Source organism: Canis lupus, chromosome 14 (genome assembly GCF_011100685.1).
Source record: "Canis lupus familiaris isolate Mischka breed German Shepherd chromosome 14, alternate assembly UU_Cfam_GSD_1.0, whole genome shotgun sequence".
In the NCBI taxonomy this organism is placed as follows: domain Eukaryota; kingdom Metazoa; phylum Chordata; class Mammalia; order Carnivora; family Canidae; genus Canis; species Canis lupus.
In genome coordinates, this window is record NC_049235.1 from 31,949,329 (window position 1) to 31,974,311 (window position 24,983).

Genomic DNA, 24,983 nt, shown 5'->3' on the forward strand with positions numbered 1-24,983 from the left:
CCATGTAGGGAGCCAGATGCAGGACTCAATCCCAGGACCCCAGGATCACGCCCTGTGCCGAAGGCAGACTCTTAACCGCTGAGCCACCCAGATAACCCGAGAAGACTTATTCTGCTTGTACTCTACAGTTCAGTGAGTTTAATTAAGGTTATCATTTTCTGAGCTGTTTCATAAACTGTGTAAGCCCACTGCCTTCTTTTTGACCATATATTCAATCAGGAGAATATGATGACACGGAAGTGAATTTTCCTGAACCATGTGCCAAAAGTATAACATCTTCTTAATAAGAATAATATAAATAAATAATCAGGTGTTATAGATTGTTGTATCACCTCAAAGATATAGTCAAGTCCTAATCCTTGGTACCCATGAATGAGATCTTATTTGGAAACAGAGTCTTTGCAAATGTAATGAGATGAGATGAGATGAGATGAGATGAGATGAGATGAGATGAGAACATACTAAATTTAGGTGGGCTTTCATAAAATATGACTGGTGTCTTTATAAAAGGAGAAAAATAGGACACAAATATAGAAACAGAGACACAGAGAGGAGATTACCGTGTGGAGACAGAAACAGAGATTGTAATTATACTGTCACAAGCCAAAGAATGCCTAGGGCTCCCCAAGCTGCAAGAAACAAAAAAGGATCCTTTGCTAGAGGCTTTAGTGGGACCATGCCCTTTCAATACCTCCCCTCCCCAACACCTTGATTTTGTACTTTCAGCTTATAGAACTATGAGAGAACAAATTTCCATTGTTTAAGCCACTCAGTTTGTAACACTTTGTGGCACTCCAAGAATTTGGAGATAGAAGTCTTTTAATCATAAAGGGGAGTTCTGGTGGCAAATCACAGTGTACCAGTGTCCGCTTCAATGCATTATATTTGTACTCATACAACCAAACCTATGTTTTAAAAGAACATGGTTTCTGATGAGCTAAAATTTGCATGTATTATACAGAAGATATCTAGTCAGAGGTGAAGATAGGTCTACCCAAACTCAGTGTTGCAAAGAACCCTCCTCCAGGAATATCCTTCCAGGAAAGGCCATCTCTCAAGTTAGCTGTTTATTATATGCTTCACCAGAAGGAAGATACATTATCTGTAGCCCATTGAATTTGAAGATCCTGTGCAAATACCTGGTGTCTATGGACTTGGGGTTAGTGCTTTTTAGGCATGATTTTATAATATGAGCAATGTTGTAACTACTTAGATTAAATAACAAGTTGCTTTGGGTTTGGCTACTTGAGGGCACATATCATTTTAGATGAAGCTCAGTATCCCAATGGTCTGGTACAGTATCTGCCAAATAGTGAGTGCCAAAAAAGGTTGATGAAGTAATAAGTAAACATTAGGAATATGTAAATGCTTGGTTATACACAAAAAGAGCTGCACTTTAATTAATTAATTAATTTATTTTTTATTTTTTTATAAATTTATTTTTTATTGCTGTTCAACTTGCCAACATATAGAATAACACCCAGTGCTCATCCCATCAAGTGCCCCCCTCAGTGCCCGTCACCCAGTCACCCCCACCACCCTGCCCACCTCCCCTTCCACCACCCCTAGTTCGTTTCCTAGAGTTAGGAGTCTCTCATGTTCTGTCTCCCTTTCTGATATTTCCCACTCATTTTTTCTCTTTCCTCTTTATTCCCTTTCACTATTTTTTATATTCCCCAAATGAATGAGACCATATAATGTTTGTCCTTCTCCGATTGACTTATTTCACTCAACATAATACCCTCCAGTTCCATCCACGTCGAAGCAAATGGTGGGCATTTGTCGTTTCTAATGGCTGAATAATATTCCATTGTATACATAGACCACATCTTCTTTATCCATTCATCTTTTGATGGACACCGAGGCTCCTTCCACAGTTTGGCTATTGTGGCCATTGCTGCTATAAACATCGGGGTGCATGTGTCCTGACATCTCACTGCCTCTGTGTCTTTGGGGTAAATCCCCAGCAGTGCAATTGCTGGGTCGTAGGGCAGATCTATTTTTAACTCTTTGAGGAACCTCCACACAGTTTTCCAGAGTGGCTGCACCAGTTCACATTCCCACCAACAGTGCAGGAGGGTTCCCCTTTCTCCACATCCTCTCCAATTTTCCCCATTCTCATTGATGTGAGGTGGTAAATAGATAAGCTTTAAATAAAAACTGAGTAAAAGTGTTAATATTTTACCTTTTTGAAAATATTATAGTACACAAGGGTATTCATACATATTATAGAACTTAATTTTCAATACAACTCTATCAAATAGATATCATTCTCCTTGTTTTATGGACAGGAAATGAAAGCTCAGTAACATGCTCAAGATCACACAGCTAGTGAGTGGTATAAAAATGGTATGAGTTATTCATAGTCCAAATCTTGGTGCCAAATTGTATTCTTTGTCTCTTATACCTTAATTGCCTTTTGAGGAAATGCCTGCACAGGTCTTGAGACTACAGACTTCACTGTAAATTGTTGCATGCCTGGAAACTATTCACTTTAACTCTTTCCATCACAATTTGTCCCCTTTCGGTGGGATTAAAAAAACATCTAAAACGGGTGCCTGACTAGCTCAGTTAGAGCATGTGACTCTTGATCCCAGGGTCATGAGTTTGAGCCCCATGTTGGTTGTAGAGATTACTTAAAATTTTTTTAAAAAATTTGGGTCAGTTAGACTTAAAAAAAAATCTGAAACCCTCTTCTCATTTGAACAATATGAGAGTACATGTGTTAATGCTTAACTCACACCAGCAACTGTCAAAGAACAGTCCCTGTTTAAATCCAAGGAATTAGTTTTATAATTGTACAACAAAGATTTTAGCCAGATGTAGTCTCAAATGAATTATGTTAATTAACCCTCTTCTGTCTTCTAAAGATTATAGAAATTTTATGCTAATTTTATATACACTATAATATTCTAGACATTTGTAGGTAAAATACCAACTATCTTAACTCAATATTTTATTTATCATAATCTAATATATAAAGCACACTATATTAGACTGGATTCTTTAACTGCCCAGAATCACTTTGCATGAAGGAACAGATCCTGAACTTTGCCTCCACCAGCACATCATTCAAAATGATTGCCATGGACTCAGAATTGGAACCATGTAACTAACTGTCTTTTGAACCCAAGCTTGGTGAATCTCAGTCCTATTCTAGAAATCTGAGATTTGGATTTGAGTGTCAGAGAGAGACTGCAGGAATCATTAAAGCTGAATTACATAACTGAAACGCTCTAGGAAGGAGGTACAGGATCCCCAGTAACCAAGAGTAAGCCTGATGTGAAAACAGTTGTAAGGGATTCTGAAAGACCAGCCAGATATAAATCAATCAAAAACTAATTGTGAAATCATAAGCCTGATCAAAATACAATTTAACCATCTTCTTACAGATGAAATCATGAACCACTTAAACATTTTATAATCACACTCATCCTCCACCACACAATGGTATAGAAGACAAAAAAAGCAAGTCACATGTAACACTGTTTAACTGTACATTTATAAACAGTTAATACGGTAAATTTTATGTTATGTGGATTTTTTTTTTACCCATACCAGTCACACAGAAGTCAACTTGCTAGTTAAGAATGTCTTATTTAACCAGTTGAGTCTCTGTTTCCAATAGATAAGAACTTGGCTAACTTTCTAGGCCAGTACAAAGAGACCAAGCACTTACTATATCCCTGAATAATGGTAACATTTAGCGTTGAAGACATTCATAGACATTATCAGTGTGTGCTGGTGAATGTTTAACGATCAGCTCTCAAACAACAGAACATAACTGATCTGTAGAACTGGTCAGTTTCCACACTATAATTGCTTCCATGGCCATTTCAAACCACCAAGGTGACTTCCATAAATACAGAGCTAGGGAGACATGGATACAATCTACTCTCGTGAGCACCAGGACAACTAGACAGAGGGGCAAGAGAGAACAGAGCCACCCCCAAATGCCTCTTGTGCCTTCATTTCATCTGTTTCAAATTCAAAATGGAGTGATGTAGGAACAAATATTGATGAAGTGGCTATTGTGTGCTAAACCCAATTTAAATTGCCTCATTTTAAAATGTTATGTACACCACTAAATTGTACCCTGAAAAGGGTGACTTTGTGGTATGTGAATTATATCACAATTTTTAAAAGGCGTTAGGTATAACACCTTATAGATTTGACTAAGTTTCCAGATAGATTTTTTTTTCCTCTTATAAAGGAATCCTTTTAAGTTCTTTCAGATGAAAGATTACATGCAATGAAAAGTCATTATCTTTATCATAATCAAGCTGTTGTTTATCTGAATACTTCTCTAAAATGAATGCTATACCAGCTTACAGTGTTTTCTTTCAGAGCACATGGGACAAATGGGCAAATTGGAAGTTTCTACTGGCAGCCTAGTGTGGAAGTATGGTCTTTGTACTTGTAGGCTCTTCTGTCTCTCACCAAAAACTGATGTTGGTATTTATAGATTATTGGTCCCAAGATTGATGGTAAGGAAAAAAAAGTGATGGTAGACAACTGTGCCAGTTATGTATCAACAGTACCAAAGGTGTTATGGAACATGAGACCTCTACATTTCTGTCTGCAGGCCAATTTTAATGTATTCAATACCTCTTTTAGAGAATTATATCCTTATTGTTAAAGTAATCACCTAAGTTAAAATACCAAAATCATGGAATTCTGGAATGGGGACTGCTTATGGATTTCTTGTGATTTACTCCTTTTACGGGTGAGGAGAGAAGAATTTAGTCATAATAATGTTCTTTTCAAAAGAGAAGTCAGTTTACTGATTCCTAAAGGAGTACTTTCATTTTACTGTGCAGCCATGTGACACTAAAATTCTAAATATTTGTTTTACAGAATTCCCACCCTAGTATCTAGTTCCAGAAACAGCAGCTCTCCTCAAAAGAATTTCCACTATTTTAAAAAATTTTAGGGACCCCTGAGTGTCTCAGTGGTTGAGCATCTGCCTTTGGCTCAGGGCGAGATCCTGGGACCTGGGATTGAGTCCCACATCAGGCTCCCTGTGGGGAGCCTGTTCTCTCTCTGCCTGTGTCTCTGCCTCTCTCTCTCTCTCTCTGTGTCTCTCATGAATAAATTAAAAATCTTTAAAAAAATAAATAAAATTTTGGGACCCCTGGGTGGCGCAGTGGTTTGGCGCCTGCCTTTGGCCCAGGGCGCGATCCTGGAGACCCGAGATCGAGTCCCACATCGGGCTCCCGGTGCATGGAGCCTGCTTCTCCCTCTGCCTATGTCTCTGCCTCTCTCTCTCTCTCTGTGACTATCATAAATAAATAAAAATTAAAATAAATAAATAAATAAATAAAATTTTTAAAAAATTTAGTACATCCAGGTATTTGAAACAGTACCTGAACTATAGTAGATTATCTTTCAACTATTCGTCTCCTACATGGGTGAAACTTAAAAACTGTTATGAGGAATCTAGTGTCTCCAGTTTCATGTTTGATTTTATATTACACATTATATTATTTATAATATATTCATTATATTATTTTATATTATATTAACTATATAACTCTATTATTTATATTATATATATTATGATACTTATAATATTTATGATATATAGAGAGTAAATGCATTTCCCCAGTCAGTTCTTTTTGCACTGGTTCTGCCTTTCACAGAAATGTAATTACCTGTTAAGTTATAACAAAGCCAACACTGACTCATGTTGGTGTCAGGAAAAGGAACGCTTTCATATTCCAACCACACCATCACCAGCAGGGGTATTGACAATCATATAGCTAAAGTTAATTGAGCACTGTATGATGCGCCCTAAATGAGTTATGACTTAATTATCACAATTTCAAAAGTAGCAGCTATTATTAATCCATCCAGTTTATTGCTAAAGAAAGGGGCTGAGAAGCTACTACTCAGTGTCTCAGATAGGATCTCAAGAGCCTTCAGCAGGTCACTAGGCTACTGCCCTCCATTAGTGACATCTAATGGGTCCCTCCCAAGCCATTATAGCCTCTTGAATTGCTTGCTCCTTCCTGCAGGAAAAGGAAGTGCTCTGGGAGAAGAGCAGAGACTCCTACCTTGTCTTCTTTCCCTCCTCTTTCTTCCTCTCCAGGGATGGCATTAATATCTATCTGTACCACCCATGCACTGAGATCATTTCCTGAAATTACAATGTTAAGGCTCACTATTTTAAAACCCACCTTTACTGGGACACCTGAGTGGTTAAGTGTCAGCCTTCAGCTCAGGTCATGATCTCAGGGTCCTAGGATCAAGCCCACAATGAGACTCACGTTGGGCTTTCTGCTCAATGGGGAGCCTGCTTCTCCCTCTCCCAACCCAGGCTATCTGTAGCTATCTCTTTCTCTCTCAAATAAATAAAATCTTAAAAAAAAAACCAAAAAAACAAAAAAACCTACCTTTACCTTATACTGGACAGTTAGTTTGTATTAAATATTTTAATGGTTTGCTTAATACATTTTAAAATAAATTTAAGGATGTTAAAAACAGAGTTTAAGAAGATTGAGTTTTCTACAAATTAGTGAAACTGAATTATGAATCCCTTCTTTAATATCTACTGAAATCAGCCTTTTGTGTTAGGCATAGCACTTTTTGTTAGCACAGCACTAAGAAGTACAGAAAATATTTATAGTGCAGACTATTAAAATATTATATTAATGTAATGGAGAATATTTTTGTTCTAGTCATTTTTTCTTCCAGGAAATTGATCATGGCCCACTTGCATCCTGCTCATCACATCCTTCGGGCATGGCAGAGGGTTATGTGTCCTCTCTCCATTTCTTTCCTTGTCTCTAACTTGAGCCTGATTATCAATTGCTCAATATTACTCAAGCCCTAAAAAAGACTTTCAAGGCAGTCTGGAAGACAGCCACTTGAATTCTGACCCATGAGCCACTTTGAAAGCTGGGTCATCTCAGCAATTATCCAGTCTCTCCAAGTCTTCACATCTTCAACTATTTACGACAATAACAACACTCATCTCATCTAGAAGCTGTGTGGGTTAAATGAGGAAACAAGGCACAGAACCTACCGAGTGGCAGAACCTCCCCTACATGTACCCTTCCTTCTAGGTTGAAAGCCTGGAGCAAAGGTTCCTCAGTGACCCTTACCATTTTTAAGTAAAGACCCTTTGGGAATCTGAGGAGGTCTATGGACTGCTGTGCAGACAGCAAAAAGACAGACAAAAGCAGGTCCATCCTCACAAATTCGGCATATTATTTCATGGTTTCAAGGACCCCAGGGAAGACTATCCACGGCTTGCCTAGGGCTTCACAGACCAACAGGTAGAAACCCCTAGAACAGTATAGCATCATGAGTGAGTAACAGTAACTTCAATGGGGAAAAAAAAAGCAAAAATAAAGAGAGCAGGAAGTAGATGATCAAAGGAGTTTAAAAATAACTAAAAGAAAAGAAAAAAATGTGAAAAAGGGAAACTTGGTTCGGCAGAGAGAATATGTAAGAAATATAGGTCTATTTGTAGCCACTGTCCACAGCCTAAATCGATAAACTTGTTAGCTGAGGATTTAAGTAATTTGCGGAGTGTTTAAATAGTTAATCATGGCCTTAGAAACATTTGACAACAAAGTGTACACTAATCCAAAATATAATCAAATTTCAAAAGCCAAATGGACCTTCCAGATGTCAAGGATGAATAATTCAGGTCAGTCCTATCCCAGCCCCTCATCTGGCACATTACACTGATGAGGCTTCGCCTTTGTGCCTAGCTTCGCTGCTTTAGAATGATGGGATCAGGTTTTCTGGAGGCTTCTTTGAACCAGTCACAAATAAATAAGCTTAATTATTTACTGCTTCACCAACTCAGATGAAATGATTATGTTAAAACACACACACACACACACAAAAAAAAAAAAAAAAAAAAAAAAAGAAAGAAAGAAAAAAAAACGTGACTCCCAGAGAAGAGCAGAAAATCTCAAGCCAAGGGAGAACACTCCTCTGGTGTTTCTGCTACTCTTTCTTGCTCTGTGTCAGCCCTGATTCAAAGGCAGATTCTGACATATGATACTTCCCTGCTCTTCTCCTTTCCCTAAGACTAGGCTTCCAATTAAAAGACGGAGCCTAGTACTTACTTCATCATGCACTCTCAGGGCTGGAGTCAAGCAGGCCTGAACACACTGGAGAGCCCCCTCCAGCTCTCATTTGGTCTTGTTTCCTATTGCATATATTCCTATTCCTATTCCTATTCCTATTCCTTAAGTTTTAGGAAAAATTCTCTATCAGCAAATCCACCAGGATGGGCTTCTACCAAGGTTTATATTTCAACCCAGTGGTTCTTCACCAGGTCCAATTTTGCCACCAAGAGTCATCTGGCAATGTCTGGAAACATTTTTAGTAGTCACAACTGGTAGGGAATTGGGGGAGGGGAGTCTATAACTAGATAGAGCCCAGGGATGATGCCAAATATCCTACAGTGCACCGGTTAGCCTCCACAACAACAAATTAGCAGGCCCTAGATGTCTAGTTGAAAAACCCTAAGTGTAACCCGAAAGTTAGAAGATTGGTCTGAAAGGGCAGTTTCCAACTGTGATTCTCTTTATTCACACCACCACAGTATTTGTCTGTGTGTATTTTTCCTCAACTACACACTCACTTTTCTTATGGATTCAGAAAACAACCTGAGTGGGTTATCTAGTAGGAAAGAGGAAAAACATAGAATATTCCCACTATCCCTCCTGAGTCTGGTGCCCAGGAGAAACATGGCTTGCCTTCTGAGCCTCAGTTTTCTCAGCTGAAAATAGGAAGGAAAACATATACTTCTTCCATTAGCAGGTGCTCTCAATTAGGTGATTGGTTTGGTCATTCTGGGATTAGCCTCTTTTCTATGTGACAGACAATACCTATCTATTCTTCCCTTCTTGCCTTTTTTAGAAAAATATTTTATTTATTTATTTATTTATTTATTTATTTATTTATTTAATTTATTTATTTATTTGAGAGAGAGTTTGAGCAAGGAGGAGGGGCAGAAGGAGAGGAAGAGAGAGAAGCAGACTCTTCACTGAGCAGGGAACCTAACGTAGGGCTTGATCCTAGGACCCTGAGGTCATGACCTGAGCCAGAAGCAGATGCTTCATTGATTGAGCCACCCAGGTGCCCCCCCACTTCTTGCTGTCTAACAGAATCTCATCATTTGGCAGGGGGCAGCAAATGTACCCAGGTAAAGAGCAGCATTCCTCACTCCTGCAGTTAGGAGTAGCTGTGTGACAACACAGTTCTGGTCAATAAGACTCAAGATGAATTTGTTAAAGATTTCTAGGAAAGTATAGCTTCTCTTTCTTCCTTTTCCTTCCTCTGCACTTTTTCTCCTCCCTTCCTTCTCTCCTCCTAGGAATACTCTTTCTACTAACTGGGATGTGTTTGTGACCTGGAGGTGGAGGTTTGTGAGTGGAGGTGGACTGCTTGTTTTCATGAAGATGAAGGTCTGGGCTAAGGATGGTGCAATTGGAAGCTTGGATTTGATGGCATCTTTAAAGCAGCTTCACCAGTCTTAGACTGCCCACCTCTGGACTTGATGCTACATGATGAAAATTAGCCTTCTATATTTGGGGCACCTGGGTGGCTAAGTCAGTTAAGTGTCTGCCTTGGGGTCAGGTCATGATGGTCCTGTAACATCAGGGCTCCCTGCTCAGCAGGGAGTCTACTTTTTCCTTTTCCTCTGCCCCTTCCTCTGCTTGTGAGCACACACACACTCTTTCTCTCAATAAAGAAAAAAATAAATAAAATCTTAAAAAAAGAAGCTTTTTGTATGCTAGACCACTGTTATTAGAGTTTTGCTCTATACACATAATTCTTACCCAAACCAGAAGTGCTTCATCCCAACCAGGAGCTCACTGACAATAGCAAGATTCAGACGTTCCAGGTTAAACTTCTTGATTTTGTAGCTCCACACTTTGCTTGAACCTAACGTGAATTTGCCCTCTGGGATAATCTGCTCCAAATTATAGCCTGTTGGGTGATCTGACCTACCATTTGTCCTAAAATCTTTGCTCCATTTTCCTGTCTTCAATTTTTTTTTTCCTGGTGTCACTTACCTTCCTAGTTCTGATAACTTTCTTCCATGTTTTCATCCCCTAATGAAATTCCTCTGGCCCTCAGGACTGGGACTAGGACATGTAGTGACATGCAATAGTGCAACATTTTAGGTGGCGCTTACAATTCATGTACGCAAAGGGTCAGTATGTTAGGACAAATACCTCCGTAATACTTGCCTCAGTGGCCCCATTCCCATGGCCCTACTCCCACACTTTCCCAGCCCTACCCCCACTACCAGCTTCTGGGATTGATCTGACCTTCAATTTTAGTGTTTATCAAACTGCAACTTATGACCACTATCTTGTAATAGATATGACATTTTCAAAGGTGATATGAAACAGAATAGAAAACACTGAAAAGAATCTTTTACCTTTCAAAGCATATCTTACATTGTATTAAGTGTAGTTACTCCTTTTTCAGCTATAAATATAAATATGTGTATCTGTATGCGTAATACTGGGTCATGAGATAAAATGTAATACTGTGGATTGTGGTGCAATAATTTTGGGAAAAATGTTTTGTTCTTTGCTCCAGGTTTATTATCCCTCTCCATCCAAGTTTCTCACCTTCTACCTACCCACTAGCTAGCTACTAAATTTCACCTGCAAGTTTAACGTATATAAGCTTATAGAATATCTATCTATATTAACTACAACCAGTCAATGTATGTGCTATATAATGATTCCCAAAGTCTAAATTCGTTCAAAATGAGTCACAGGGATACGATCCAACTTCTCAGGAGTACATAAAAGCTTACCTTTATCCTTTATATTATAAAGCATTGTTTACTTTCTTAGGACAATATTCCTACAGGTGTTCCTATGAAGGAATTGATTTGATCATTTTTAGGGTTTTTGTGATCATAGAGTAGGGCCAGCCTGTATTTTTGTCCTAGGAGCTGGGGAATATCAATCTAATTTTCCTATTTCTAAAAGGGCCATGTCTCAACTTTTCTAACACTTGAGGTTTTTCAGAGCACTTGTAAAACATAAAAAATATCTGTGATCCTTAGAGTGACTCATAGCAAGAGCAACCTCTAGTACTGCTAATGTTTATATCAGCACTCAATCATTTGCAAGTGTTCATTAGAGTTTATGTGATCTCTTCCACTTAAGAAGTTAAACGTCATAGAAAGCCAACACAGATTAATGAGACATCTGCTGTAATTCCATATAATGCATGAAACAAACTAAAATATAATTATTTAACATAAAGTCCTTAAGACTACAACCAAAACAAGGAAGAAAAATAAAGTATATGTAATTGCAAATACAACAAATATATCAGAATTATCCAAAGAACTGATGGAAGGTAAACTACATTATTGTCTTGCTTGCATGATGATGACTAATTGAGCTAACATCACTCTAGCATGTTGGCATGCAATAGCAGTCATGCCCACACAAAGTAGAGGGACAAGAAGATACAAAGAATTAAGAGAACATTTTTTTTTTAATTTGAATGTCAGTGCTTTGAAGCCCATTGTGTCAGCTCCTAAATAATAAGTGCTTACTGCCTTGACACACCATTGGTTCTCAATGAATGTGTGCAGAAGCAATGAATGACTGTTTGACCGAGGATATGCAAATTTAGACACATTTTTGATCTTTTACAGAGCAGGCTACTTATAAAACTGAAGTCATAAAAAAATGGAAAGATATTAATGAAGGGTCTCTTTTCCCATTCATTTTGAATCAAATGGGAATTCAGAAGACTCAGGCTCATATACTTCATATTCACTAATATTAATCCATTAAACTGTTACTGGTCACTAATTGTTCTGTAGAGATTGGCTGCAGTTGAGGTCATTTGAAAAATAAGGCTTTTATCTTTCAAACAAGAAGTTTGATTTTGGCAAGAGTAAAACTTGAGCCCAAACACATTGCAAACATACTTTCTTTTAATGACATTTCAAATGTGATTCCTTTGCTTGTGATATTTCTATTTTCTATATTTGTATGTATGTTGTACCTTATGGAATAAGGCAGAGGTGAGATAAATTTTTCCCTATCCTGTTTATTGTTTCCTTTCTTTGCTTCATGTTAGAGAATTTATGATCATAGATGTTGCAAAAATCACTACCATATGCTAAGTGGCCTGGCATGACTACAACCCTCAAATTTAATTTCACAAACATTTATTCAGCAAATGCTAAATGCTTCAAACAGTAATTAAGAACTGATAGTATTCTAGGTGTTCACAATAAAAATTTCTAAGTTGCTTCCTATTGGTCAGAGTTCAAAATATTGAGACACTGTGCCTATCTTCACAAAGTTCATACTAATTAATCTACCACCAATATGACCTTTGAAACAAAGTGGTTAAATCTTGCACTACTTCTGGTATGTTTCTATGCTTCCAATTAAATATTAAATAGGTTGGAAGATATTTCATCTTTAGAAACATATTCCATTTGTCTCCAGATTGGATGGTTTGCATTGTCTTCAAAATGTTTTTGAGTTATGATCACGCGAGCCATACCAAGAAATGAGTTTTTCACCATTGTCAACATAAAAGACAAGTGATTCTGTATTCAGTTTCAATGTGTGAAACCTCAACTGTAAATTTTCTAGTTCCCTAAGTTTCGGTTTCCACCTGTGAAAATGAGGTTAGACATGATGATCACTTTTCAAATAGAGCTTGTTTGCTCACTGGACATATAAGACTCTACAAAACAAGTTTGCTGGAATCAAATTTTTAAAAAGTCACTGTCCTACAACATGCTGTCATGCCTGGAGGAAATAGGTATTCTTTTCTGATCATGAAAAAATTAATGTATTCTCCTTCTTGTCCTCCCCAGTTCACATGCTCTCTGATGACAGTTAAACTATAAAAGCTATCAAAGGATTCCCAGGGAAATATGTCAAGTTGAACAGGGACTATGTAAGAGGCTTAAATCCCATATGTGTGTGGGGTTATGTTAATATCTATTTTTCCATGTACATATATGTCTATATGTATGTCCCTATGCACAGCTCTAGGCCTTTATGCTCATATGTATATGTAATTTATTATATGCTAAGTGTCAGGGCTGAATTAAATGTTCTATGTACATTTTTACATATAATCCTCATAGCAAACCTACAAGGCAGACATTGCTGGGCCCATTTTCTAGATTTGAAAAATAGTGTTTAGAAATAGAACATAATTTGTCCAAAGTCAACAGTAAGTAAGTGAACAGAGTTAGAATTGAAACTCCAGTTTGTTCAACTCTGAAGGAAGGACATCTATTTAAATACATAGAAAGAGAGATGTAATGTGACCTACAAATTGCTGGAAACTGAGTTGTCAAAAATGATTGTAGGAATATTTGTCTCAGTAAGAAAATATGCCAAACCTGGAGGCATAAATTTTCCCCCAAAATATTGCAGTGAAACTCTACCATCCTTATGCTGATAGAGAAGTCATCTCTATTAAGGCAAGACTAACCAGAATCAGAATACATTCATTAGAAAACAACATAAGGGATCCCTGGGTGGCGCAGCGGTTTAGCGCCTGCCTTTGGCCCAGGGCGCGATCCTGGAGACTCGGGATCGAATCCCACATCGGGCTCCCGGTGCATGGAGCCTGCTTCTCCCTCTGCCTTTGTCTCTGGCGCTCTCTCTCTCTCTGTCTCTCAGTCTTTCATGAATAAATAAATAAATAAAATCTTAAAAAAAAAAAAAAAGAAAGAAAGAAAACAACATAAAATATATTGCTCACCCATTAAATTTTTTTCTCCCTAGTAGTAAGAATGTTTTAACTAGCAAAATAACTGTGGTGTAATGGAAAACTCACATCTAGACAAGTATTAACCACAACCTTCTTATGAGAGTTCACCCATCCTGTACTTTAGTTAAAATAAGAACAATTTACACTTTACATGTTCAAATGCCAATACATGAAATAATAGCAAAATCTAGGTCTTATGTGAAGTAGAATACATACATTGCTTCTTGGTTATTCTGAAATATATTTATGAAATATATACATACATATATTTGAAATTAGTGGATTACTTTAGGTAATTTGTCTTGTTCATTTCATTTAACTTGGTATCCCCCAAGAATCTAGAGATCCAAACAATGCCATTTAATTAACAATAAGCAGATTTGAATTCCTCTACGTAATATTTTATTGACAACCTAGGACTTCCATACTACCCTGCTCAGATAAGAATGGGTATTTATTGTGGGGTCGGAGATTTCAATGCATTGTTGATGTTAGTTTAACCTACATGTAATATATTCCACGGAATATCTATCTAATGTATTTAATTTTCTATGCAAGTGTATGGGCTATTGACAGAGATTTACCTAGCCATACACATTGTATTAGAACATAAGTCTTTTTTTATTTTTTTAATTTTTTTTATTTTATTTTTTTTAAATAGTGCTGTATTTTTTTTTAATTTTTATTTATTTATGATAGTCACAGAGAGAGAGAGAGAGAGGCAGAGACATAGGCAGAGGGGGAAGCAGGCTCCATGCACCGGGAGCCTGATGTGGGATTCGATCCCGGGTCTCCAGGATCGCGCCCTGGGCCAAAGGCAGGCGCCAAACCGCTGCGCCACCCAGGGATCCCCATAAGTCTTTTTTTAAAGCTGAATGCTTTACTTTACAATTTGTTTTTTACTTTCCAAATTACTGAACTACTTTTCAAAGGATTTTGCCTTTCAAAAGGATAAAATATTATAAAAGTACATATCAATTTTTTTAATTAAATATAATTTTTTTACCTTTTGAAGTTTTAATTTAAAATCCAGTTAGTTAACATCAGTGTATCACTCAATGCTTCCATACATCACCTGGTGCTTATTGCAAGTGCACTCCTTAACTCCCATCACCTATTTCACCCATCCCCTGCCCATCTCCCTCCTGGTAACCACCAGTTTGTTCTCTATAGTTAAGAATCTGTTTCTTGGTTTGTCTCTCTTTCTCTTTTTTTTTCTCTTTTGCCCTTTTATTTTGTTTCTTAAATTCCACATATGAGTGAAATCATATGCTATTTATCCTCCTCTAACTTATTTCACTTGGCATTATATTCTCCAGCACCATTCATGTTGCTGCGAATGGCAATATTTCATTCTTTTTTGTGGCTGAGTTATATATATCTATCTAAAGACTGAGCACACTGCCAGTAGTCATCTAACAGAATAGCTGGTAGGGGTAGTCCCATATATAATATAATATAATATAATATAATATAATATAATATAATATAATATAATATAATATATATAATATAAATGCACATCTTTTTTTATCCATTCATCAATCGATGAACATTTGGGCTGTTTCCATAATTTGGCTATTATAGAAGTTGCTGTTATAAATGTCAGGGTGTATGTATCCCTTCAAATTAGTATTTTTGTATTCTTTGGGTAAATACTAGTCCTGTGATTGCTGGATCCTAGGGTAGTTCTATTTTTAACTCTTTGAGGAAACTCCATTCTGTTTTCCACAGTGGCTGCACCAGTTTGCATGCCCACCATTAGTGCAAGAGGGTTCCTTTTTCTCCACTTCCTTGCCAACCCCTGTTGTTTCTTGTATTGCTGATTTTAGCCCTTCTATAGATGTATCTCATTATACTTTTGATTTGTATTTTCCTAATTATAAGTGATATTGAGCATGTTTTCATGTGTCTATTGACCATCTGTATGTTTTCTTTGGAAAGATGTTTATTCATGACTTCTGCCCATTTTTCAATTGGACTATTCGGTTTTTTGGGTGTTAAGTATTATAAGTTCTTTATATATTTTCTACACTAACCTTTTTGTACACTAACCTTTTATCAGATATGTTATTTGCAAATATCTTCTCCCATTCCATAGGTTGCCTTTTGGTTTTGTTATTTCCTTCACTGTGCAGAAACTCCCAATAGTTAATTTTTGTTTCATTTCCCTTGCCTCAGGAGACATATCTAGAAAGAAGTTGCTGTGGCTGATGTCAAAGAAGTTATTGCCTGTGTTCTCTTCTGGGATTTTTATGGATTCAGGTCTCACATTTAGATCTTTAATCCATTTTGCATTTATTTCATCCCTTTGCAAGTTGCTGTTCAGTTTTTCCCAACACCATTTATTGAGGAGACATTCTTTTTTCCCATTGGATATTTTTCCTGTTTTTTCAAAGACTAGTTGACAGTTTACTTGTGGGTTCATTTCTGGGTTTTCTATTCTGTTCTGTTGATCTGTGTGTTTATTTTTGTGCCAGTACCATCTTGTCTTTATTACTACAGCTTTGTAATGTAACTTGAAGTCCAGAATTGTGAGGCTTCCAGCTTTGTTTTTCTTTTTCAAGGTTGCTTTGATTATTCAGGAGCTTTTGTGACTCTATACAAATTTTAGGATTTTTTGTTCTAGGACTGTGAAAAATTCTGTTGGTGTTTTGATAAGGATTGCATTAAATATGTAGATTGCTTTGAGTAGTATAGACATTTTAACAATATTTGTTCTTCCAATCCATGAGATTTGTTCTTCAAATCCATGAATGTCTTTACATTTCTTGGTGCCCTCTTCAATTTCTTTCATCATTAAATGTACACGAAAAATTTTAATATAAAGTCTAGTTTACCAGAGGGTGGTGTTTGTTTCTACAATTAGAAAAGGGCTGCCCCTACTAGCTATTCTGTTAGATGACTACTGGCAGGATGCTCAGTCTTTAGATCATCTTCTCAATGAGCAGTAGAGATGTGAGTAGAAATCTGTCAAATTGCTCTCCATTCCTTCCCAAACATTTAGGATTTTATGGCTAGAGAGAACAGGCCATATATATTTAAGAAGACATATTGAATATTACAATAGATTTTTAAAAACAAAAAATTATTGCAGTGAAATTACAGATTGCAAAAATGGACAAAAGCTTGACTCAGGTAAATATTCACAGATAGACTTTGTAGTTTCAACTAGGGGGTAGAAGATGTAACATTTCTAAAGATCATCCCATTTCCATTTAGTTTTCCTAGCTATGAACAGACATAGATTTAGCAAGAAGAAACATTTTTTGAGAAACATGGTTTGAGATGATTTTCAAATCAGTCTTAAACATTCTTAGTACTGTGACTTACGGTTTATTTAGGCTTTGCACCTTAACTCCTGAATATGCTTTTGGATGCCAACTGTACTGCTTTTTTTTTCCCCTCAGAATTTTGCAGGAATTCTAGGAATACTGGCCAGATGGGAAAATACACTTTACTGGAGATTCCTAAGATGATTCTAAAACCTTCCTGAAATAAACAGCAGTACAGCAGTAAATTTTGAAGATAACATCTGCCAGGGAAAATATATCTTTGAGATACCTGTGAGTAGTCAGTCTCTGTGTTATTTGAAAGTGAAAGGAAAATTAGATTTGGAAGCCCAAAAAATCACAAATATTTTGGTAGCTGGTATATAGTGGTGTACTGAGCCTGGGCCTGTTCATAGCAACTTGCAATAGTCTATTGTGAACTTCTCTCCCCAGTAGCTTGAGATCAGCCATGATGGGAGTCATTATCGGACAGAAATAACAAATGCTACAAATCAATGCCTGACCCCAACATGATTGTTACACATTTACTAACATTTATGGAGGAGGCAGGGAGTATTGCCTAAGAAGCTTTATTTTTGAGTCTTCCATGTAGTAAGACTACATGGTTTATTGTTCTATTAAGGTTTCTCCATAATGTGTATGGTGGGGATTTTGCTTTCAATCTATCAAAATGATGTCCCTGTAATGTTTCGTGAATGGTTTAAGATGGATCTTGGATATGTGTTTTTATGCCTGGCAGAGAAAGGTCTTAGGAGATATGAGGTAAGAGTGTTTAACCAGGTATTTACCAGCTGGTTCTAGGCTCTCAGCTTTGAATAATGGCAGAGTTTCCCTGGCAGGGGTTTCGTATTCACTGAAATGTGATGGCAATACTCATGCACCCAATCTCCCTCCACCTCTTGATCCTTTCTCTCAGAGATTCATTGTATCTCTTCTCTCACCCTTAGCCTCAAAGCCATGCATCAGAATTTATATATATATATATATATATATATATATATATATATATATATATATATTTTAATAGCCTTATTGAGATATAATTGACATATGAAGAAAAGCAATCCCACTTCAGGATATCTAACCAAAAGGATAGAAATTAGGCTCTTGAAGAGATACCTGCACTCCCATGTTCATGCAGCATTATTCACAGTAAACAAGATATGAAAACAACCCAAGTATTCACCAATGGATGAATGGGCTTTAAAAATGTGATATATAAGGCAGCCCCAGTGGCTCAGCGGTTTAGCGTCACCTTCAGCCGGGGGGCTTGATCCAGGAGACCGGGATAGAGTCCCACATCAGGCTCCCTGCATGGAGCCTGCTTCTCCCTCTGCCTGTGTCTCTGCCTCTCTCTCTCTCTCTGTGTGTCTCATGAATAAATAAATAAAATCTTTAAAAAAATGTGGTATATACACAGAATGGAATATTAATCTACCTCTAAAAAGAAGGAAATTCTACAATTTGTGATATGGATGAACTTGGAGGAAGGTAGGCTAAATGAAATAAGCCAGTCACAGAAAGACAGATATTGCATGATTCTACCTACATGAAGAATCTAAAATACTCAACTTCATAGAAGCAGAAAATATAGTAGTGGTTTCCAAGGGTGGGGAGTTGGGGAAAATGGGGAATTTTTGTTCAATGGTTATAAAGTTTCCGTTATGCTACATGAATATGTTCTAGAGATCTGCTCCAAAACATAGTACCTATGGGTGATGAAAGGGTATTGTGGACTCATCCATCTCTTACACAACCATTCAACTTCATTCTCCTCCTTGGTAAACTGTGACTGTGTCCCATCAGCCATGGGAAAAGGACCATATGGTTACTACTTGGTTAATTTGACTGATCTAAGTAATAGAATTAGGGAAGAATAATCCCTTTTGTCTTTACAGGGTGATGACACTGGACTCTAAGCGACAGCTAGGAAAGGGACCTGGGAGGAATCAATTTGTTTCTGAAATATCCAAAATGCACAACAGAGTAAACCCATGAAAACAAGACCCTATACAAAAGTCAGTACAATCCTGGGTACATTAAAAAAGATGTGAGGAACCAATAAGAAGACCATCTCCTGGCCTCAGTCAAAACCATCTCTGGAACTGTGTGTAGCTATGCTGCTGCCCTCAGGAAAGCACAGGAGGGAGCGCATCCTGACAGGGGCGATCCACATGATGGAGATATGGGAGGTGTTGCGAGAGGCCTCCTTTGTGGACAAGAATCAAGAAGACAGGAGAGGGATGAAGAACAACAAATTCCTGCCTCACTAGGGTAAGGAAATGGAAAAGTGAGAAGAATTCTACTTCAGATGATAGGTAGCAAATTTATGGGAATTTTTAGTATGAGAGATGACAGAAGTTGAATCAAAAAGCTTTAAATAAATTAAAACGTTGACAAAGATACAAAGGAGGAAAACTCTCAAACATATTCCTCATTTCTGAGGAGAAATTCAAAATAAATTTCATTCTCCTCATAAACTATGCTTCTCTTTTCAGAACAGATCAGATCATGGCCCTTATGCATACAGAAATCCCCATGATACGTACATAGAAATGGACTTCACCCTTTCCTGGAATATAAAATTAAGAAACATCATCCAGAACTAAAAGCAATCTTTATTACCGTTGGACATAACAAATCTAGCACTTCTTCGTAGGTGAGTAATGCATGAATTTCTTCCAAAATCAACAATCAACCACAAACCTTTGGCTGGCCTAGAAAAGGTTTAAAGGCTTGAGAATATTAGGACAGACTTATAATAGCAAGTGTTGCAGCTCACATGCCTTGCACAAGACCACACGATGCTTTTAGGGAAAATGACCTATATATGGATAGCGTTTTATTCTACTTAATCTGTCACACAAATCATCTCTTGTGTCTGTTAAATTATGTGCTGTTTATCTCTCTAAAGTAGCTTAATCTGCATCTTGGTGTACTCTATCCATGCAGGAGCTCTTTCTGTTCCATTAAAATCCAAACAGAGAAGAGAATACAACAGTTTTGAATGAAAGTAGGGACACAACAACCTAAATGCCAGAGGGTTATATTTCAAAGGTCTTAGCCCAGAGGAGACAGAATAAAAGATTAGTTAGCTTCTGTTTGCATATGAGAAAGCTAGAGAAAAGTGAGCCAGGCAACAGAGCCACAATGTGTATGTCGGTTCCTAAAATCCAAGGTAGCAAAGCAACTTAATGCCCTGACCCCAAATGTTTCCCGTTCACCCAGTGGCTGATGCCACATTGTCTGGCAGGATAGCAATAGGGAAATGGAATGGAACACTTGAATGCTTCATGTGTTTGATGTCTACCTTTCCGTTCTCTGGTGTCATCTACGGTGTGGTTCTCCAATTTGACTGCACATTGGAATCCCTTGGGGAATTTTAGAAACTGATGATGTCTTGGTCCCACTGACAGAGATTCTGAGGGAATTATTCTGAGGTTGGGCCTAGGCATCAGGATTTTTAAAAGCTCCACAGTTTGTTATAACAGGTGGCTAAAGTTGAGAGTCACTGACTTACAGGAACTAAGAGACAGTCTAGGTAGTACTGCTCAAATCTTAACGTGTGAATCGCCTGTGGGTCTTGTTAAAATGTGGGGTTTTGTTTAGTAGGTCCAGAGTGGGGCCTCACATTCTGCATTTCTAACAAGCTTCCCAGGGATGTTGAGGTTCTTGTGGTCTGGGAAGCAGATTTGGTTTAACAGGGCCCCAGAGTGTGATCACTAAATTCCTGTGGCAGCATCCACTTCACCTGGGAACTTGCTTAGAAATGCAAAACCTCATGCCCAACCCCAGACCTGTTGAATCAGAAACAGCAGGGCGGGGTAGGGCTGAGCAGCAATAGGCACTTTTAACAAGCCCTCCAGGTGGTTTTCAGGGGAGCTAAAATTTGAAACCACTGGTCAGAACTTGCCATTCAAAGTGTGGTTATCAGACCAGCAGCGTCAGAATGCGCATCACCAAGGACTTTGTAAGGTGAAGGCAGGATTTCAGACTTACTGAATCAGAGTCTACATTTTTTTGAAGATTAACTTATTTATTATTTATATATAGAGAGAGTATGAGCAGGAGGGGCAGAGGCAGAGGGAGACAGAAACTCAAGTGTTTTCCACACTGAGCACACGGAGCACATGGAGCTCGATCTCAAGTCCTTGAGATCACAACCTGAGCCGAAACCAAGAATCAGATGCTCAACCAACTGTGCCACTCAGGCGCCCCCAGAAGCTGCATTTTAATAACACGTCAGATGATTTCTATGCATATTAAAGTATAAGAAGCACAAGAGCCTTGGCAAATTTCCTCAAGACCCTTGCCCAGAACTATGATAAAATATTCATTTGAAAAAAAAAATTAACAGTATTGATTATAATTGTGATAGTATGTGGCAGGTTTCTTTTTAATTATAAAGAGAATCTTGTTTATAAGGACAGTTTTAAAATCTGGCAAAGCCTAATCAAACAAATGGAAACCACACATGATCCTACCATGTGGAGAAAACTATTAAACACTGTTTATTCTTCCATCAAATAACAGTGTTTCTAAAGAGAGAATAAAAATAAATTATTGTAAGAGATCATTTTATCCTGCTCAAACAGAAACTTGGCGATGGTTTAACGCAACTTAGACCCAGCAGATCCTGCCCAATGTGGTAAAAATATGAAGCTCTTGTTTAGGATAATGTTGGTTACTAAAGGGGATAACATCACATCCGGTTCCTCTGGTCATCTTGGGAATATGAAACCTCCTTGCCACGATTCAGAATGTTGAAACCAAGCTATTCTGTTCTGCTTCTACGTTAGAAGTTCAGAACTTACAGACTTAAAAATACCAGCTTGTAATGAAAAACAGGGCAGCCTCATTTAAGTTACCAGCAGTGAATAATTCCCAGAAAGTTGAAACACTGATGTGTCCTGGTGACCTTTAAATATATAATGAGTAAATAGTTTGGAAAAACAGTAATTCACATGGGTCTCAAATGTATTCTCTTTCAATCTATAACAGATCAGTTTGTTTTGTGTCAGAGAAGGCAGACTTAATTTTTTTTTTTTTTTAGACTTAAAATTTTAACAGACTGGGCCGCCTAGAACTGCTACAGCTAAGAGCTATCAAATCAGAAGCCTACCAAAAGAAATGGGGACTTTCACATAGAAACCAATGTCCCCAGCTCTTTCATACTAAGCCAGACCAGGGAAAGCTAAGAACATAAACATTTTTTAGTGGCATTTTCTCTAGAAGTGATTATGGCATCAAACTCTCTTATAGTATCATTGCTGTTATGGTATCAAACCCCAGTGTGAAAAAGAAATTACCCTCTCTACCAGCAGTGGAAGAAGCAGCTGGAGCAACAAATCTATTGCTTCTGTGCAAAGAGAAAAACCAAAAGTTGGTGGAAAGTAAGAGAGGTTGAAAACTAAAAGATGAAGAATTTTGGAGAGTCAAGATTGGGCATGATAGTAAGAAGGACATGTCACAGGCAATGCCTCTCAAAGAGAGACAGTTATTCTGGTGCCTTTGGAAAATATGTGAGACTGTGTTTATTTTTTAGTGAAATAGTGGCTGGCTGTGCATTTACATACTGGTATATGTATGGTTTTGCTATAAGGCACTTTTCTTATATTTCATGTTTCTTTATATTGTGGTAATCTGTATTAGTTTAAATCAATGTATATTAAATCTGTATTAGTTTAAATTATATGTGTGTATATGTATGTGTATATATAGATATAGATTTGTAGGTTCTATAAATTTCATTTCAGAAAAGTTAAAGATTACAAAGTAGTTTTAGAGAAAGGTCATTGGGTTTGTTAGAACCTGTGAAACTGATTAATTACCTTATAATCATTATAATTACTTGCATAGCAACTTCATTGTCATTACCTCAATACAACAACAATCTTAGTTTTATCCCAAATTTAGAAAATACGTTTGAGATACTCTAATTGAAAACTAGTTCATGTGACATGTATAACACTGTTGGAAACCAAAACTGAGACAGCACCAGAAGTTTGGAGACAGCCAAATAGTAAAGAAGTGACATTAATATAAAATGTTATGAGCCAAAAAACCCCCACAAAGAACCACAACATGATTTCAGTACAACTCCAACTTGAAAGTTGCAAGGGTAGATTTGACATACAACTGAGCCCCATCTCACATGGGTAACTTTATCCAGAGAGCTTTAAAGTTAGGATTCTTATTTATTCATTATAGTTAATATGGAGGTTAGCTAGTGTAAAATTAGAGTAGTGTAGAGGAGTATATTTTGCAAATGGAACAGAAATATTACTCTAGGGTTAGTTTCAGAATAGGGAAAAATTTAGCAAGCCCCTTAAGTAATTTTGTCACATTATCCATTTTTCTTTTCATCACTCATATAATTAGGTACCTTAATCATGCAAAATAATAATATACAAAACAACAGCAAACTGTGCTCAAGGTCTAAAGGATTTCTTTTTTTTTTTTTTATTTTAGAGAGAGAGAGCGCACACAAGCATGGTGAAGGGCAGAGGGAGAGAATCTTCGAGCAGACTCCCTGTTAAGGGCAGAGCTCAATACCATGAACCATGAGATCATGACCTGAGCAGAAACCAAGAGTCAGATGCTCGCTCAGCTGACTGAGCCACCTAGATGCACCTAAAAGAAATTTAAAAAGGGTATGTCACAGCACTGCTTTGCTGACTTCGAGTACATGCAAAATATCAATGTGTGTCCCTGCTAATGGCTAAGCAGCAGAACGTGAGGGACTCTGACCCAACATATCAGTTGACTTGGTCTTCACTCACTTTCTCCCACACCTTGGCTCTGTTAGGACAGGAGAATTCTAGAATCCAAGTAGGAGCTCCTCAGGTAGGGAATTGTTAAGGGTCAAAAGAAGAAATGGAATCACCCACTACTTTGGAGATTCCCAACACAGTAGCCCAGCACATTAGCTTTGAGACATAAGAGCAGAAGCAGAGATTCATAAGAAGACCAGAGCAATAGATGAGACTTCCAAGGGCTCCAACCAGCTAACAATGTCATTCACCACATTTTCTTGCCCAGTGGTTCTTAGCTGTACATTAGAATCACCCAGAGAGCTTTCAAAATAAAATCTGATGCCCATCTTGTATCCCCAACCAATAGAATAAAAATTTCTGTGATTGGAACCCAGACGTATTTTCAAAGCCCCCTAGATGATTACAGTGTTCACCCAAGGTTGAAAACTATTGCCTTAGCCATATCCCAAGGATGAAACTCAACACAAAGAATTGTAATAAGCTTCACAAATCATGTGTAGTAATTGTTATCACTATCATCTAGGGCTATCCAATACTGCCCTTAAATTAAGTTCAGAATTGGCTGGCTTGGCCATTGGATCAGATGGGAAAAATCAGCTAAACAAAACACAATTCTTTGATGGAAATTTAGCTTTTTGCCAACCGCATGTTTGAGTATTTGTGGCCCAACTTCAAATGAAAACAGAAGTGGTTTTTTTCTAACTGAATCATGATATTCACAATATAGACCTTGACTGACAGTGCTTGTGGGCAACTGAACAACTTTGGAGATTCCTTTTTGCTTGAAAGTACACTGCGGACATTTATTTTATTCATTTCCAGAACAGGACTCTGAAAGCTGGGCTTGATTCTTGCTTTAAACAATCTGTGGGATTTGGAGCACAACCCAAAACTATCTAGATTTTAAGTTTGTTGACTCTAACTAAAATAAGTTTGGATTGAATGATCTCAAAGATTTTTTCCATCTCTTAATGTTCCGATTCAATAATATATAGTTTTCTCTCCCTTCCCAAGGCATGTGCCCTCAAATCACTTAGATTCATATGGTGATACCATTTATTTTCACTACTTAGGCCACATCTTAATGCAGTGAGTTACACAATAACTTGATCATTTTGCACAGTATACAAAAAGTACCCAAAGTACTAAGCTTTTCACA

At 37.4% G+C, this 24,983-nt stretch overlaps 1 long non-coding RNA gene across 2 annotated transcripts in view; it reads left to right on the forward strand.

Moving 5' to 3' along the window:
- LOC119867207 overlaps nucleotides 1-24,983 on the forward strand; it is a 182,952-nt gene that overhangs the window by 56,336 nt on the left and 101,633 nt on the right. Inside the window, exons 1-3 of one of the 2 annotated variants that reach the window (XR_005369500.1) lie at nucleotides 17,172-17,321; nucleotides 18,947-19,322; nucleotides 19,547-19,707. This is a non-coding gene — a long non-coding RNA (uncharacterized LOC119867207). Of the gene's footprint in view, nucleotides 1-17,171; nucleotides 17,322-18,946; nucleotides 19,323-19,546; nucleotides 19,708-24,983 lie in introns of those variants that run through there. The other variant, XR_005369499.1, reaches the window with a different exon arrangement.